Source organism: Neoarius graeffei, chromosome 9 (assembly GCF_027579695.1).
Source record: "Neoarius graeffei isolate fNeoGra1 chromosome 9, fNeoGra1.pri, whole genome shotgun sequence".
NCBI lineage: Eukaryota > Metazoa > Chordata > Actinopteri > Siluriformes > Ariidae > Neoarius > Neoarius graeffei.
Window position 1 is genome coordinate 78,085,118 of NC_083577.1, and position 16,034 is coordinate 78,101,151.

At 42.8% G+C, this 16,034-nt stretch overlaps 1 protein-coding gene across 2 annotated transcripts in view; it reads left to right on the forward strand.

Moving 5' to 3' along the window:
* The window catches only part of si:ch211-45c16.2 (mitogen-activated protein kinase kinase kinase 13), a 178,107-nt gene that overhangs the window by 27,210 nt on the left and 134,863 nt on the right, over positions 1 to 16,034 (forward strand). The window contains exon 1 of one of the 2 annotated variants that reach the window (XM_060930329.1): positions 7,896 to 7,944. The exons of the other annotated variant lie outside the window; for it this stretch is intronic. The gene's annotated coding sequence lies outside the window, so the exon portion shown is untranslated. Of the gene's footprint in view, positions 1 to 7,895; positions 7,945 to 16,034 lie in introns of those variants that run through there. 2 annotated transcript variants of the gene reach the window in all.

Sequence of the window (16,034 nt, forward strand, 5' to 3'; positions counted from 1 at the left end):
TTCACACACATCACATTATCTCTAGCCGCTTTATCCTGTTCTACAGGGTCGCAGGCAAGCTGGAGCCTATCCCAGCTGACTACGGGCGAAAGGCGGGGTACACCCTGGACAAGTCGCCAGGTCATCACAGGGCTGACACATAGACACAGACAACCATTCACACCTACAGTCAATTTAGAGTCACCAGTTAACCTAACCTGCATGTCTTTGGACTGTGGGGGAAACCGGAGCACCCGGAGGAAACCCACGCGGACACGGGGAGAACATGCAAACTCCACACAGAAAGGCCCTCGCCGGCCACGGGGCTCGAACCCGGACCTTCTTGCTGTGAGGCGACAGCGCTAACCACTACACCACCGTGCTGCCCTCAATCTCATTGTACACAGCTTATAGTCGACTCGGTGCTACGCGCCTCATCGGCTATCAGCTCATGTACGACTCGACTTCGTGGAATAACCGTTAAATATAATTATGATTGAAATTAGAGACAGAGAGAGACACGAATCTTTTCCTCATATTTCTGTGTTCACATGAATATGCATCTGATTTATTATGTAATGACTTTTTTTTTCCTGCACTTCACTGAGTGGTTTGTAAATAGGACATGTAACAGACTGCTCGCATGCTGACCTGATGTCCAGGAGCAGCTCTGCTTTTGAAAAAAAAATCTGAAAACCTGCATCTTTGCGTACCACGTAAATCTTGGAGGTGAGCACACGAGCACAAGACTGGTGTCAGGCGTGCGAGGGACTGTAGTTAATCACAAAGATTCGTCATCAAACACGAACAGGGATAAGATTTTATATTCAGCTTGTGCAAAAAGCAACATCAGTTTCCATCATTTCCATGCACTGGCAACCGAGACCAGTTCACTAATCTCCCCCCGGAGACACAACGTCCTCCTGCCTGTCTCTCTCTCACCGTCTGCTGCTTTCGTTTTCCGGATTTGAAAATGGCGGACGCTTTCTGTCCTGGACTGTTGATTTTTAAACGCCGCCTTCGGTATGATGTTGATACCTGATTATGATGTCGTCATGTCACCTATGTTGAACTTTTTCTCAGTAACAGGAAGTAGTAATGTCACGCCGCAGGAATTAATCAGTGTGTACACTACACTTCATTGCGTTTAATGTTCCCGATCAGGCTGAGAGGAAACGCTGAATGTATTCTATGCTGATGTATAAATCTCAAAAAGCTTGATTAAATGATCAATAAAGCACCGTTGACTGGAACTGATGATATTTTGGCAGGCGTTGTGTGTCCACACACACACACGTACTGGTACTGTAGGTTCTGGTGCTGTGTAGCTACTCATGTGTTTTTAAGTGGAAACCAAACAAAAGCATGGCGTAAAATGGTGGGGTGGGGTTCCTTACCCCTCTGTGTGTCTCACTTCCTCTCCTCCCCTCCATGGGTTATAGCTCTCGTGCTCTCTCTCTCTCTCTCTCTCTCTCGCGCACCCCCCCCCGCCTTTGCTGAGTGATATTTCAGTAATGATGCTGTTTCTCCCCAGGGTCAGGGCTGTGTAGGGTTTCTCCTGTCGAGCCTTCCCTCAAACCGATTTGCTCATCCGCTTGTTTCCAGTCCTCACCAGAGACCAGGACTTTCTTGGAAACCTCTTATCTGATTGATTTTATATACGGTTAGTCAGAATTACGTGAACACTTCAATGGTAGAAGCCATTTATTCACAAAACGTACATCATATGTGCAAGACGATTTACAGGATGGTCTTGTCGTGTTCAACGCACAAAAAACAGCGAGCAACGGTACCATTTAAAGCCCGGACACACATTTCATGGAGAAAAGATGATGCTACAGTCCTTATTCTGTCCTTGAGGTTCTTGATATCACGACCTTTCCTACTATGCACGCGCTCTTTCACCATACCCCATAACCAGAAATCATATGGCATCAAATCAGGGGAGTATGGAGGCCATGGCAATGGCCCACCGCGACCTGTCCGTCGACCTGGAAACGTGCGGTCGAGATAAGCACGAACCAGTACGGCCAAAACACAGCGGTGCGCCATCCTCTTGGAAATACTCCGCCAATCAGATCTGTAGCGGAAGTTCATCAATGGCGTACCCCTGCACCATCCATAAGTAGACGTCTGGTCTTTGAAAAGGAGCTATGCTATGCATGATCTCTAAGATGCTGACCTCTTCTGCTCCTCGGACCTGCCTGATCCATCCTGGTGCCCTGTGTCTGGCTGGAGTCTCATCACATCACTCCTGTGAAGGACGGCCCCATATGGACTGTTGAAAGTCACACCTGGAGGACGCTCTGGACACTTACAGTAATGCTTTTATGGCTGAGGACTACAGCTAACTTTACGACTGCAGCTGTCATGAACAGTTTTGCTCTCAAGTTTCCGTCAACCGAAGAGTTTATAACGTCAACGAAACTGACTTCATGTTAAAACTGTTAATGTTATAGTCAGGCTGTCTGTTGTTGCCCAAATGAGGATGGGTTCCCTTTTGAGTCTGGTTCCTCTCGAGGTTTCTTCCTCATGTCGTCTGAGGGAGTTTTTCCTTGCCACTGTCGCCACAGGCTTGCTCATTGGGGATAGATTAGGGATAAAATTAGCTTATGTTTAAAGTCATTCAAATTCTGTAAAGCTGCTTTGCGACAATGTTTATTGTTAAAAGCGCTATAGAAATGTCGTGGCTTGACGTCTGACGTCACTGTTGGGGTGTCAAAAAAAAAAAAAAAAGTAGGGCCCAATTACGCCTGCAGCGGTCACAGCGCACCACACGTTCAGGAGAAAAATAATCCGAGTGTTCACATAATTTTGACTAACCCTGTGTGTGTGATGTATAAAAAAATGTCATGAATACAAAATAGGTGCTTCTTCACTAGCGGATGCACTTCTGTTTCTGGAGTTAAGGCTCTTCATAATGAACTGAATTTTAATTTCTGTTGTCCCAAATGGAAAACGTCTCTGCATCTGCCGTCTAGTAAGTTCTGCGTACTCAAACTCCCCTCATTTCTGCTTGCTACCGCCTAGTCATGGCCAGACATGGAACGGTTCACCAGATTCGATTCATGATTTTTGATTTTCCCACCATTAATTTATTTTTTTAATTTTTCCCCTACCTGATTCAACATAGCGGTGTAGTGGTTAGCACGGTCACCTCACAGTTCCAGGTTCAGACTTCACGGCTAACGAGGGGGACGGCCTTTCTGTGTGGAGTTTGCGTGTTCTCCCCGTGTCTCTGTGGGTTTCGTCCCATTTCAAAGACGTGCAGACAAAGTAAAAATTGTTGAACTTGCTGTACATTGTTCTGGATAAGAGCGTCTACGAAGTGTCTGGAAACGTAATGTTTTTTTATCAACTGAAATATATTCCTTTTGTTAAATAAAAATGTTTTGCTTCATTTTCTTAATAGCCAGCAATTTATTTTTGTACATTTGCAAAGGTTGAAGTAAAATATTGAAGTTATTCCACGAAATCGAGTCGTACATGAGCTGAGAGCCAATGAGGCGCGTAGCACCGAGTCGGCTGTAAGCCGTGTACGATGAGATTGAGTGGACGGGGCAAAGACAGGTTTTTAATTTGGGCACCATGGCGAGTGTAGCGAGCCTAATTATTATTTTTTTTAAACTATTTTTGCACGTAGCATGCCGAAAATTTTTGACGTATCATTTTTAGTAATTTTTTTTAACCAATTATAAATACCGTATTTTCTGGACTATAAGCCGCTACTTTTTTCCTAGGTTTTGAACCATGCGGCTTATACAAAGGTGCGGCTATTCTGTGGATTTTTCTTCCACCGCTAGGGGCGCTCTAACCAGAAGTAGAATCAAAAATAAGATATAGACGAAAAATCAATGCAAAGAAGAATTAGCAGATCTTTAGCAGATAGAACACGCACGACAAATTACTAACTGGTAATTATTTTCAAATCCAGCGAAGATGATTAAAGTGACTTGTGGTTTCAAACACAGGAGAAATGAAGGTAAATAAATACCGGTTATTTTCTCTTGGTTCTGTTCCGTTTTAATCAGCAAAGTTGCTGCCGTGTTAAAAGGCACTGTTCGGAAAGAATCTGTTCAGGTACATACATGTACATTTACAGTACAAAATCGTTCTGTACATGCAGTAAATATCTAATTTTTCAACATAGATATCTGCGGCTTATAGCCCGGTGCGGCTTGTATATCTTTTTTTTTTAATTTTTTTTTAAAAATAGAGCGGATGCGGCTTATATACAGGTGCGCTCTATAGTCCAGAAAATACGGTATATTGAGCAATAAAAGTAATAGAAATTACATAATCATGTGCAAGTATAAAGTAGTGCTGTATCTAAAAAAGTCAAAAGTTTTCTCCAACATTCTGAATAAATAAAGATGAATATAGTTCATGAATTTTTTTTTTTTTTTTTTTTTTTTTTAATATGCATGAAAAATGGGAAACAATATGTAATATCAATCTATTTGCACAAGAGTATGGGCAGCAGAGAACTTTAAAATCTCAAACAGTGAAACAATCTAGAACAATCAAAATCTCAAAAATAAATAAACTAATAACTGGATTTTTAATTGTGTGCAGCCCTTAAAGAATAATTATTATTATAATTAAATGTATGAGTTAAGCCATATTTTTAAACATGAAAAGTAAAAAAAAAAAAATCAAGTACTAGATATAATAGCTTATGCTATATTTTGTAAGCCTAATTATGATCACAGCATCTATTTGGGCGCACATTTATTTCAGTTCAACTTCCAATATAATTTGGTATGAATTAATTTGGGCATAAATATGATGATGATTTTCACTTAAGTTTAAAAATAAGCTGGTACAAAGCAGATTACATAAAAGTCTCTCACACAAAATATGTAATAAAAATCCATAGCGTACCTGGCAACTGTAAGGCAGCTGTTGCAGACGACAAGCCAATGACCTCGACCTTGTCAACAATATCGTCTGATGTCTTCTGACTGTTCTGTTGTGTGATAAACCTCCCCATTCCCCCGCCTGGAGACTTAATAATGCCATCGATCGTGCGTTTTCCATGAATATATGAAGAACTGCTGTTCTTATGTGATTCACCAGTTGTCTAAGGTCTACCACGACCCGGCATGACGACCACTTGTCAATCTATGCCATCAACAGTATCACAAACCGACAGCCACATGTTATCATGAATCGTTGAGAATTTCACAACATAAACAAAGGAAGTATATTTTACGACATTCAGACGTCAGGGACTCGGACACGGTTTACGGTAATCGCTAGCCGCATTTCATGTTCACTTCATGTTATGAAGCGACTGAACAACAAATTGAAATATATATGCCAAAAAATGACATTTAACAATAATTTAAAAATATTTTGGGTTCTCCACCCTTATGAAACAGGATATTTTCTTCTAATTTCGGCGATTTTTCCTACGTTCTATTTTGGGCCTTTTGACAAGTCCGTAATTTGAGCGCCGTTATACGGGATGTAATTGGGGCTGTATTTGCCAGTGGTGGAATAACTGTTTCATTCTATCCACATTCACTGGATTTTGAGAAACGGAGCATTTTTATTTTTTGCAAATACGATAAATAATAACTTGATACAAAATAATTTCCGCTTAGAATGTAAACAAACTGACGAAATGACCTGGAGCGATTTGTGAAAAATGCTATAATAATAATTTTTGAAAAATAAAGATGCGTTCTTTACCATAAAATACTTTCCATTCTATATTTTGTTGCTTTGTTTTGGTTTCGAGTCGAGTTTTTATTTCGTCCTCAGTTGGTTCAGCAACACGATCTGCCATTTTCTTCTTCTTTAGGATTTTTTGGTGGTTGGTATCTTGCATCAATAGTTTAAAAGTAATGACTTATGGAAGTTAGGTCCGTTTTCTGTAGCACGCGTTTTTACAGTGAAATTGGGGCCACGCCCCTTTTTTTAAAAGCCTCTATATCTCAGAAACTAACGAAGGTACAAGCCTAAAATTTTGTACACTATTTATTGGGCACACTGACAATCTTTCCAGAAAGTATGAAGCAAATCTGAGATGGTCAGTGGCGAGGCCTCTGGTGATTTCACATGGATTGACCCTTAGGTGGATATTTGTTGGGTTAAGCTTGAAGTCTTTAGGGTTGGTTCTACTGTTTTGCCAAGATTTGAGCAGAAACCTGGACTGTGCTAGTGTGTGCAGTGTTTCACTACGTTCAGACTGCAACCTAAAACGACCCATATCCGATTTGTTGTGAAATCCGATTTTTTTGTTAGGCTGTTCACATTACCAATTATGAGACTTGTATGCGATCTCCAATATGAACGGAAAACGACCCAAAAGTGTCCCGCATGCGCAAAGTGACACGTAATAAGCACATCTATTGTACGTAATACGTAAACAAAAAAAAAAGCGCACTCCAAGTTTGCAAGTAAAGCATGGAGATGAGGCGAGACCTGGCAATGTGGTTTTTGTGGCGGCGGCGGAACTCACACAATAATCTGATTAATGTGGGCAGCAGACTAATGAGACCGAAGGTGTCAAATTACTGGAAATTTCCAGAACAATCTTATAATCTTGTAATACAGGATGGTTTAAGTTATAAATCAGTTATAGAAACTGTTTTATTTAATCAGGCTAACAGATCAACATCCAGGTCCCTACCAAATCCACCATTAGCTTGATCAATTCTATAAAAGTCTATTTAAATTCTGAAAACTGTACAAATGTTGTTGTTTTCCACCAAAGAGGCGGGATTAGCCAACGCAGAATAGTGACGTTTGTCTCTTGTTGATGACGTGTAGGTCGCATGAATGCGACCTGTCCGGTCAGACTGCAGTCGCATGTGAAAATAACGGATATGCATCGGAATTAGGACCACATATCCAAGCGGCCTGGGTCGCATGTGAAAAAAATCGGATCTGTGTCGTTCAGATTGTCAATAACAAATCGGATACAGGTCGCATATGGGCAAAAAAAATCGGATATGGGTCGTTTCAGGGTGCAGTCTGAACGTAGTCTTTGTTTTACTCTGCTTTATTTTGAAGTCAAGGCTGAGTATGCAAAGCTTACCAGAAACTTGTTTTTGTTTTATTTATTTGGTGAATAGAAAGATCTGTATTTGGGGGAGAATGGAGCAGGAGTGCGTTATTACATCATAAGATATCCGAGCCAATCATGTTCCAGTATGCAAATATGCCTTCTGGTATTATACCGGTTTCGCAGGGTAAATGGATGGGAGGTTTCTGATATTTTTTTTTTTCCTTCTCTATTTAATCCTGATTTATTGATCAGGTAAAAGTGCTTCTCTTCTGTTGTGGAATTGTGAAACCGCCATGACAAGCAACCTATTAAAAATAAAGCGAATCTGTTTTGTACACTGAGTGTTTGTTTTTGGGGTTATTACAGTCGTAGCACTGAAACCTGGAAGAAGGATGACGTGTGTGTGTGTGTTTTTGCACCATGTGGAGATCTGTATCTTGATGTCTCGGTGATGTAGATGTGCGTATTCTCCTGTGCTGGTGGTTGGATGGTGCTGTCGATGCTGTAGCGTTCGTCACAGGTCAGTGTGCTGCTATAATTACTCCTGCCTGCAGCGCCTCCTAGGGAGTGTATTAACAAGTGCGCACGCACACTCTCTCTCTCATGGGCTGTTTCCCATCCATCCCTTTCCTGTCTCTCTCTTTCTCTCCTCGACTGTCCTTTCCTTTTCCATTAGCATTCATCCCATCGCTGTCGCTGCCTCATCTACCCCCCCCCCCCCCCCCCCCCAAAAAGGCATGGTCCATTCTCCAGATTGATCTTTCCTTTGCACTCTCAAAACAGCATCGTCCTCACCCTGCGGTGTTCTGAATTGTTCCATGTAGGTCAAGATTGCTTCTCCTGCATACTCCTCTCATTTAGTTGCTGACACAGAGGTTGGACTTGAGATTGGATTCTCATGTTATCTCCGTGTGGGGAAATAAGGCCAGACCGGCGGACATTGACCGGTAACTTTTTCGCATTTTGTCTGTCTGTATTTCAAAAGCATCGGACTGGATGACCCATGAAAAATTTAAAGATATGGGTCTAATCTGCTTCTAATTTATAATTTTCTTCCAAATATTACGGCAATATGTATTCGCCCAGTGTAACACGGCCTGTGAAACAGGAGCCCCTGCAGACCCGAATTTAAAAATTCATAACTCTGCCAACGATGGCCCAGCCCGGCCAAACTTTTTACAGGCACCTCCCACTCCTCAAGCCCTTTCAAACCAGCCCAGGCACTGCCCGCTACGACCCCCGCCTTGGCCCGTTATTCACCCCCACATGAGCGCTGCTCACCGAAAACTTTTAATATGAGCCCTGGCTGGATCCAGGGCTCATATTAAGCATTTAAAAATTCATAACTCAGCCACGGACTGGCCCAATTTTACAGGCGCGTCCCTCTCCCCCAGACCAATTGAACAAGTCCAGACTCAGCCCGATCCAACATCAAGAGTGCGCGGGGCTCACAGAAAGCTTTAGCACAAGCTCTAGTTCCAGGTGCTCACGCGCATGGGGTTTAAAAATTCATAATTCGGCCACCGAAGGTCCGAGCCCCATCACAATTTACAGGCACCTCGTTCTCCCTGAGTGGCACACGAAATAAGACCAGAATAATCCATTGTCGTTTTTATCGCACGATGCATTTGAACTAGTGTTTTAGGGTTGACCGTATCTGATTTGATCCAGTCAGTTGATTGAGAGTTGAATTTACATGAAACTTTGCGGTACAGTATGATAAGTGCCAAACTGCCAATCAGTAGTTGTTTTGCATTTTTTTTAATTCATAATAAGAATGACTGACTGACTGACTGACTGACTGACTGACTGACTGACAGTCGTAGTCATATGCGTTGGAGGATGTAGATTTATATTTTAAGAGTTTTCATTTTCTTCTATTTTCTAAGTTTGAGTCCAGCAAAGTTTAGTCGGAATGCCGAATGATAGTTTAGTCATTTTAAGTCATTTTGTTATAAAGTTACTTGGAATCTTGGACTCAATTTTAACTCTATGATGTAAGAATAGTTGTACTGTTAATTACATATCTCATCTCATTATCTCTAGCCGCTTTATCCTGTTCTACAGGGTCGCAGGCAAGCTGGAGCCTATCCCAGCTGACTACGGGCGAAAGGCGGGGTACACCCTGGACAAGTCGCCAGGTCATCACAGGGCTGACACATAGACACAGACAACCATTCACACTCCCATTCACACCTACGCTCAATTTAGAGTCACCAGTTAACCTAACCTGCATGTCTTTGGACTGTGGGGGAAACCGGAGCACCCGGAGGAAACCCACGCGGACACGGGGAGAACATGCAAACTCCGCACAGAAAGGCCCTCGCCGGCCACGGGGCTCGAACCCGGACCTTCTTGCTGTGAGGCGACAGCACTAACCACTACACCACCGTGCTGCCTAATTACATTTCTTATAGACTTATAAAACTAGTCATTGTTGACATGTTTCATGAGTGTTATTATGGTGTCTGTCTGTCTGTCTGTCTGTCTGTCTGTCTGTCTGTCTATCTATCTATCTATCTATCTATCTATCTATCTATCTATCTATCTATCTATCTATCTCATAATAAAGTTGTAACCAACTGGACCATCCTTTCCGCCTGCCCTTATTTTTTTTTCTATAGGAATCCATCCCATCCTTTCCGCCTGCCCTTATTTATTTTATTTTTTTCCTTTCTAGATATGGAACGGGCCTGTGTGTGCTACTGTTTTCTTGGGTAGAACTTTCAGCATGTTTTTCTTGAATCTTCTGACATATTTTCTTGTAAATTATATTCAATTTGTAGTGTAATTGGCAACTAATGTCTAGTGTAATTTGGCCTTTTGAAGATCTCAAAAATGTGCCTGGAAATAGCCGAGAAGCCATCTCCAGACATCTAAAGCCCTTTAGCACCCTCAGCCGCATTCTTCCGGGCCTTTGGCCTGTCATTCAGACGGCTGAAATTTGGACAAGTCTGAAATGTTGTCTGTCCTGTGGCGGTCTGCTTTAAATTCCTCATTTCCCACGCTGCTATCTGGTATTGGACACGCTCTCGCCTGAGGACGGTTTATAACCTACTTGTATAACTCGCATTCCAGTCTGTAAGCAGCGTATCCGACTCCTGCATGTCTAAAGAGGCTGTGCTACCAGTTACCAGTGTTGAACCACCAATGAACACCAGAGTTCTTGATTTGCACTTGTATTGTGCATGTCTGAGTGTGGGATTGATAAGTGTGTGATGGCCATTGTCCTTATGGTCTGGAAATCAGATTGGAGATGATCACTGAAGTGCACTGAATGCAGTGCTTGTTTGTTTGCTTGCTTGCTTCACGGTGCTTGTTACAGTTGATCATGGCCTGGTTAATTTAACACGCGTTCACCACCAGACAGTCAATGGATCAGATGGGGAGAATGTCGAGTTCAGTTCAGTACTAATCCAGTGCTTCAAGCTGCTACTGGCCCTGATTATAATAGTACCCTGATACCCCCTTACCACCAACACCAACCAGGTGCTAGTTCTGGGCTGGTGCTAGTGCTGCTTTGGAGTTCGTTCAAACTGCAGACCTTTGAAGAACTGGCTTGCTTTTTGACCGGCTAGAGAGCCACATCGTTGCATCACTATATGTGTCTCGCACCGCTAGCCAGCCCCAGTAGCGTCGAGCACAAAAACAATGGTGGACTCCCTTTCTGTCTGTCTGTCTCCCTGTCTCTCTTTCTGTCTGTCTCTGTCTGTCTGTCTGTCTGTCTGTCTGTCTGTGTCTCCCTGTCTGTCTGTCTGTCTGTGTCTCCCTGTCTGTCTGTATCTCTTTCTGTCTGTCTCTGTCTGTATCTCTTTCTCTCTGTCTGTCTCTCTGTCTGTCTCTCTGTCTGTCTCTTTCTGTCTGTCTCTCTGTCTGTCTGTCTTTCTTTGTGTCTGTCTCTTTCTTTCTGTCTGTCTCTCTGTCTGTCTCTTTCTTTCTGTCTCTCTGTCTGTCTTTCTTTCTGTCTGTCTCTTTCTTTCTGTCTGTCTCTTTCTTTCTGTCTGTCTCTACCTACTCTGGACTACTTGAACAAGATGCTACTTCGGAGTGGGGGTATACTGGTTTACCTCCGTCCATCCGAAACACCCTTTTTCTCAGCAGCCACAAACCATAGCCACTTGGTACCAAACTTCAGCTTGGGGTTCTATAGCGCGTATACCGTTTTCAGGTCTGTCCCACATTGGCTTCCTGTTTACCGACTGAATGCATTTACGAAACACACAGGGTGGATTTTGATGCGATTTCAAAATGACAGTTTACCAGGATGCTGTTTGAAATCCCTGGGGAGAGACACTGCTCTTTATTTACTTGTTTCAGGGTTCATTATTTGTCAAAGTCAACCTTCATAATAAGTGTCGTATTCCTTTGATTGCTTGCATTCTGATATAAGCGAGAGCGGGGGGGATACGTAAGTGAGCAGGAGCTCACAGTTTATTTTTTATTTTATTTTTAATAAAAGTGGGGTCACAGCTTTATCTGGTCCTGTTCATGATAATCCCATCCCTAGCCCCTAACCTAAGTGGTTCTTGGTTCTAGACCAGCAAAGTGTTGGTGCCAGTGAGTGCTGGGAGCTGGTTCTTTGGCTGTCGAAACGCGGAGAACTGTTTTTCAAGATAAGGCACCGGCTCTGAACCAGCCCTGGAGCTGTTGAGGTGGAAGAGGGGTACGTGGAAACCAGCAGAGCAGTAGAAGAGTATAAGATGTGGCAAGAACATGTTCAATGTACCATTTTAATGTATTTTTTTTTTCAGAACTAGTACTCGTAGCCCCCCCCCCCCAAAAAAAAAAAAATTTAGGTTCTTTCTTTTTCATCCTATCAGTTACCTAATCCTCTGTTACGGCAAACAACACTGGAACTGATACCGGTTTAATAAAAGTCATAGTGATTTGTAATTTATTGTCATGCTGATATTTATAATGGAGCAGGGCAAATCCCCTCCATTCTGGTTTTGTCTTCTTCATGCAGGGGCCACAGGACCTGTCCGGTGTGTGTGTGTGTGTGTGTTAGTTAATTTCATGCAAGGGACACAGGAGCTGTCGGTACGCGTGTCCGATCTTGCTGAAATAGTAATGAGAGAGTGTAACGGAGCTGGCACATGGCCGTCTCTCTTTCAGCCGGTGACTGCAGCCTGAAGTGAGGGAGACAGCTTTTTGACCGTTCCTGGGCTCAGGCCACCTTTACCTCCAAATAAAAGCTGAATCAAAGCCGTATTTGATTTCGGCGGTGTGAGGACTGAGATTACTGTTCGAGAAGTTGTTAAGGTGGATTAGACACGGCTTGCGGTTTTCAGGACGGCCTGGAGCGTAAAGCACGTAATAAACAGAAACAAGCTGGAAAGTCCCGGATACACTGACACTGTTACACAACAGGCTGCATGTCAGGTTGTCAAAACCGAACACCTGAATGGATGCAAGGGCCTGTGTGTTTTTTTTTTTTTTTTTTTTTTTTTCCTTTTTAAATTATATAATTTTGATATCAGTGTTTTATTGCTGATGGTGCATTTTGGATCAAAATATCTTTGGAATCTTGGCCATGTTGTGCAGCAGGACAAGCTTGCCCATTGACACTCTCGCACCACAGACAAGTTCCTGGAGTACTTTAGCCAATATTCAGCTACAGGTTCTACTCTTGTACAGCGCTCAGCGTAAATTAGTGCACCTCCTTTGAAAAGTAACATTTTAAACAATATCCCAATGAACGCAAACAATTTCCAAAATGTTGACAAGTTTAATATAACATCTGTTTAACCTGTAACGTGAAAGTAAGGTTAATAATATAAACTTAGATTACACATTTTTCAGTTTTACTCAAATTAGGGTGGTGCAAAAATGAGTACACCCCACAACAACAACTACATCTAGTACTTTGTATGGCCTCCATGATTTTTAATGACAGCACCAAGTCTTCTAGGCATGGAATGAACAAGTTGGCGACATTTTGCAACATCAATCTTTTTCCATTCTTCAACAATGACCTCTTTTAGTGACTGGATGCTGGATGGAGAGTGATGCTCAACTTGTCTCTTCAGAATTCCCCATAGGTGTTCGATTGGGTTCAGATCAGGAGACATACTTGGCCACTGAATCACTTTCACCCTGTTCTTCTTCAGAAATCCAACAGTGGCCTTAAGACCAATTTATGCTGACAACCCAGTCCTCGCAGATGGCGTTGCAGATGGCATCTGCGAAGCCCCCCCCCCCCCCCCCCTTCGCAGACGCTCTGCGCGCACGTCACAAAAATTGTGACCACCGCAGACGGCGTCGCAGACAAGAGGGCTCTGATTGGTCCACTCTACATCCGCTGTACACGCACTTCCGCTTCCCTACTTTCCCGGTTTGGTTTGTTTTCACGACCGCCATTTTTAAAAACACGAGCGAAGATGGAGCAGCACGAAGAGCGGTTGATCGAGGAAGTGAGGAAGTACGTACATCTATACGACTCCAGTTCTAGTCATTATAAGTAACCGGAGGATAAACACTCCACTAACCACACCCACCAACTACTCCTAGCGATTTCACGACTTCGCGCCCCCTTGCGTTGTGGCGGTGAATAACATCGCGCACGCCTATTACTCCCCGCTCAACGATAAATTACAACTGTCTGCGAAAAGCTATCTGCGAAAGCCTTGTCGCAAGAGCATGCAGAGGCCTTTAGATGTGTGTTTAGTCATGTTGGAAAAGTGCACGATGACCAAGGGCACGGAGTGATGGTAGCATCTTCTCTTTCAGTATAGAGCAATACATCTGTGAATTCATGATGCCATCAGTGAAATGCAGCTCCCCGACACCAGCAGCACTCATGCAGCCCCACATAAGGACACTGCCACCACCATGTTTCACTGTAGGCACCATGCGTTTTTCTTTGTATTCCTCACCTTTGTGACGCCATACAGTTTTGAAGCCATCAGTTCCAAAAACATTTATCTTGGTCTCATCACTCCAGAGTATAGAGTCCCAGTAGACTTCATCTTTGTCAGCATGGGCCCTGGCAAACTCTAGACGGGCTTTTTTGTGCCTGGGCTTTAGGAGAGGCTTCTTTCGTGGACGGCATCCATGCACGCCATTCCTCTGCAGTGTACGCCGTATTGTGTCACGGGAAATAGTCACCCCAGTTTGGCTTTCTACTTCTTTAGATAACTGCAGTGAACTTGCGTGCCGATTTTCTTCAACCCTTCTCATCAGAAGACGCTCCTGTCGAGGTGTTAACTTCCGTGGACGACCTGGACGTCTCTGTGAGATGGTTGCAGTTCCATCTTTCTTAAATTTTTGTACCACTTTTGCTACAGTATTCTGACTGATAAGTAAAACTTTGCTGATCTTCTTGTAGCCTTCACCTTTGTGGTGTAAAGAAATTATTTCCTTTGGGGAATTCTGAAGAGACAAGTTGAGCATCACTCTCCATCCAGCATCCAGTCACTAAAAGAGGTCATTGCTGAAGAATGGAAAAAGATTGATGTTGCAAAATGTCGCCAACTTGTTCATTCCATGCCTAGAAGACTTGGTGCTGTCATTAAAAATCATGGAGGCCATACAAAGTACTAGATGTCGTAGTTTTTGTTGTGGGGTGTACTCATTTACGCTGAGCACTGTACCTGTAATGTCGTCGTCCCCCTCCCCGATATGAACTGTTTTGGGGACTTTTGTTGCCGTCAACATTAGGGCTGCACGATTATGGAAAAAATGATAATCACGATTATCTTGATCAAAATTGTAATCGCGATTATTAATCACGATTATTCTTGATGTTAGGGAAATCACTTAAATTGTATTTCACTATATTCAAACAAACAATATGAACAGCTTTCAGTGCAGAATGAAATTTAAAAGAGAAATTCTGATTTCCAAATGACAAATGAAATTTATCCAAGAAATTACCAAAGGATGAAGGAACTGAAAACTCAGTTGCAACAATTACATAGCATTATACTGAGGCCTACAAGTTTTTAGCTAGAAAGACCAGCCTATCAACATGCTCTGGCTTTAAACATGAGCGAAGGCAGGTCACAGCATTGCCTCCAGTGCTAAATAGTCTGTTGTTCCGACATAGTTAGCTTTTCTCTCTCACCTCAATCTGCTATCACCCCTTGAAGAAGATACCGCTGCACTGAAGCTCTGCGCACTTGGCCAGTGTTGCCAGATGCTGCTGACGTTTTCCAGCCCAAAATATGTTCAAAACCCGCCAAAATGCACTTAAAACCGCCCAATCTGGCAACACTGCACTTGGCTTGCTTGCTTATTTAGGCGGAGTAATGAAACCTTACATGCGTCGGTTCGCCCCCTAATGGTTTGGCGGAGTACTGGTCAAAAAGTGCTTGATCAGATATACAGCAGAGCTCGCATTTTAAATGGAAATAAATCGCGATTTTAATTTAATTGTGGCAGCCAAAATTGCGATTTTCGATTAAATTCGATTAATTGTGCAGCCCTAATCAACATGCTTTTAGTTCAATAATAATGTGTGCCTATGCAGGGTTAAAAATCCTCATCTGTGGATGTCTTTTTCTTCAAAGTGCTAATCTTATGAAAATTACATCATAAAATCCCAGGTTTTCTGTGTGATATGCTCAAATAGGTAGTAAAGTTTACTGATTTAGATAAAAATTGGTTTTAAAAATTTTTTTATGATACCCCTGCTCCGAAGGGGGGCAAACTGGTTTGCCTCTGTCCGTCCGTCGGTCTGTATCTCCATCCGTCTGAAACGCACCCTTTTTCTCAGCGACCACAAATCATAGCCACTTGGTACCAAGCTTCAGCTTGGGGTTCTATACGGTACTGTGTATACCGTTTTCAGGTCTGTTCCACATCGACTTCCTGTTTACCGACAATGTATTTATGAAACCTATAGCGTGGATTTACAAAATTTTCATCCCACTTTTCTCAGCAACTACAAATCACAACTGCTTGATATTTGGTACCGAGCTTCAGCTTGGGGTTCTATACCGTTTATACCGTTTTCAGGTCTGTCGCACATCAACTTCCTGTTTACCGACCATGTATTTCCGAAACACACGGTGGATTTTAATGCTATTTCAAAATG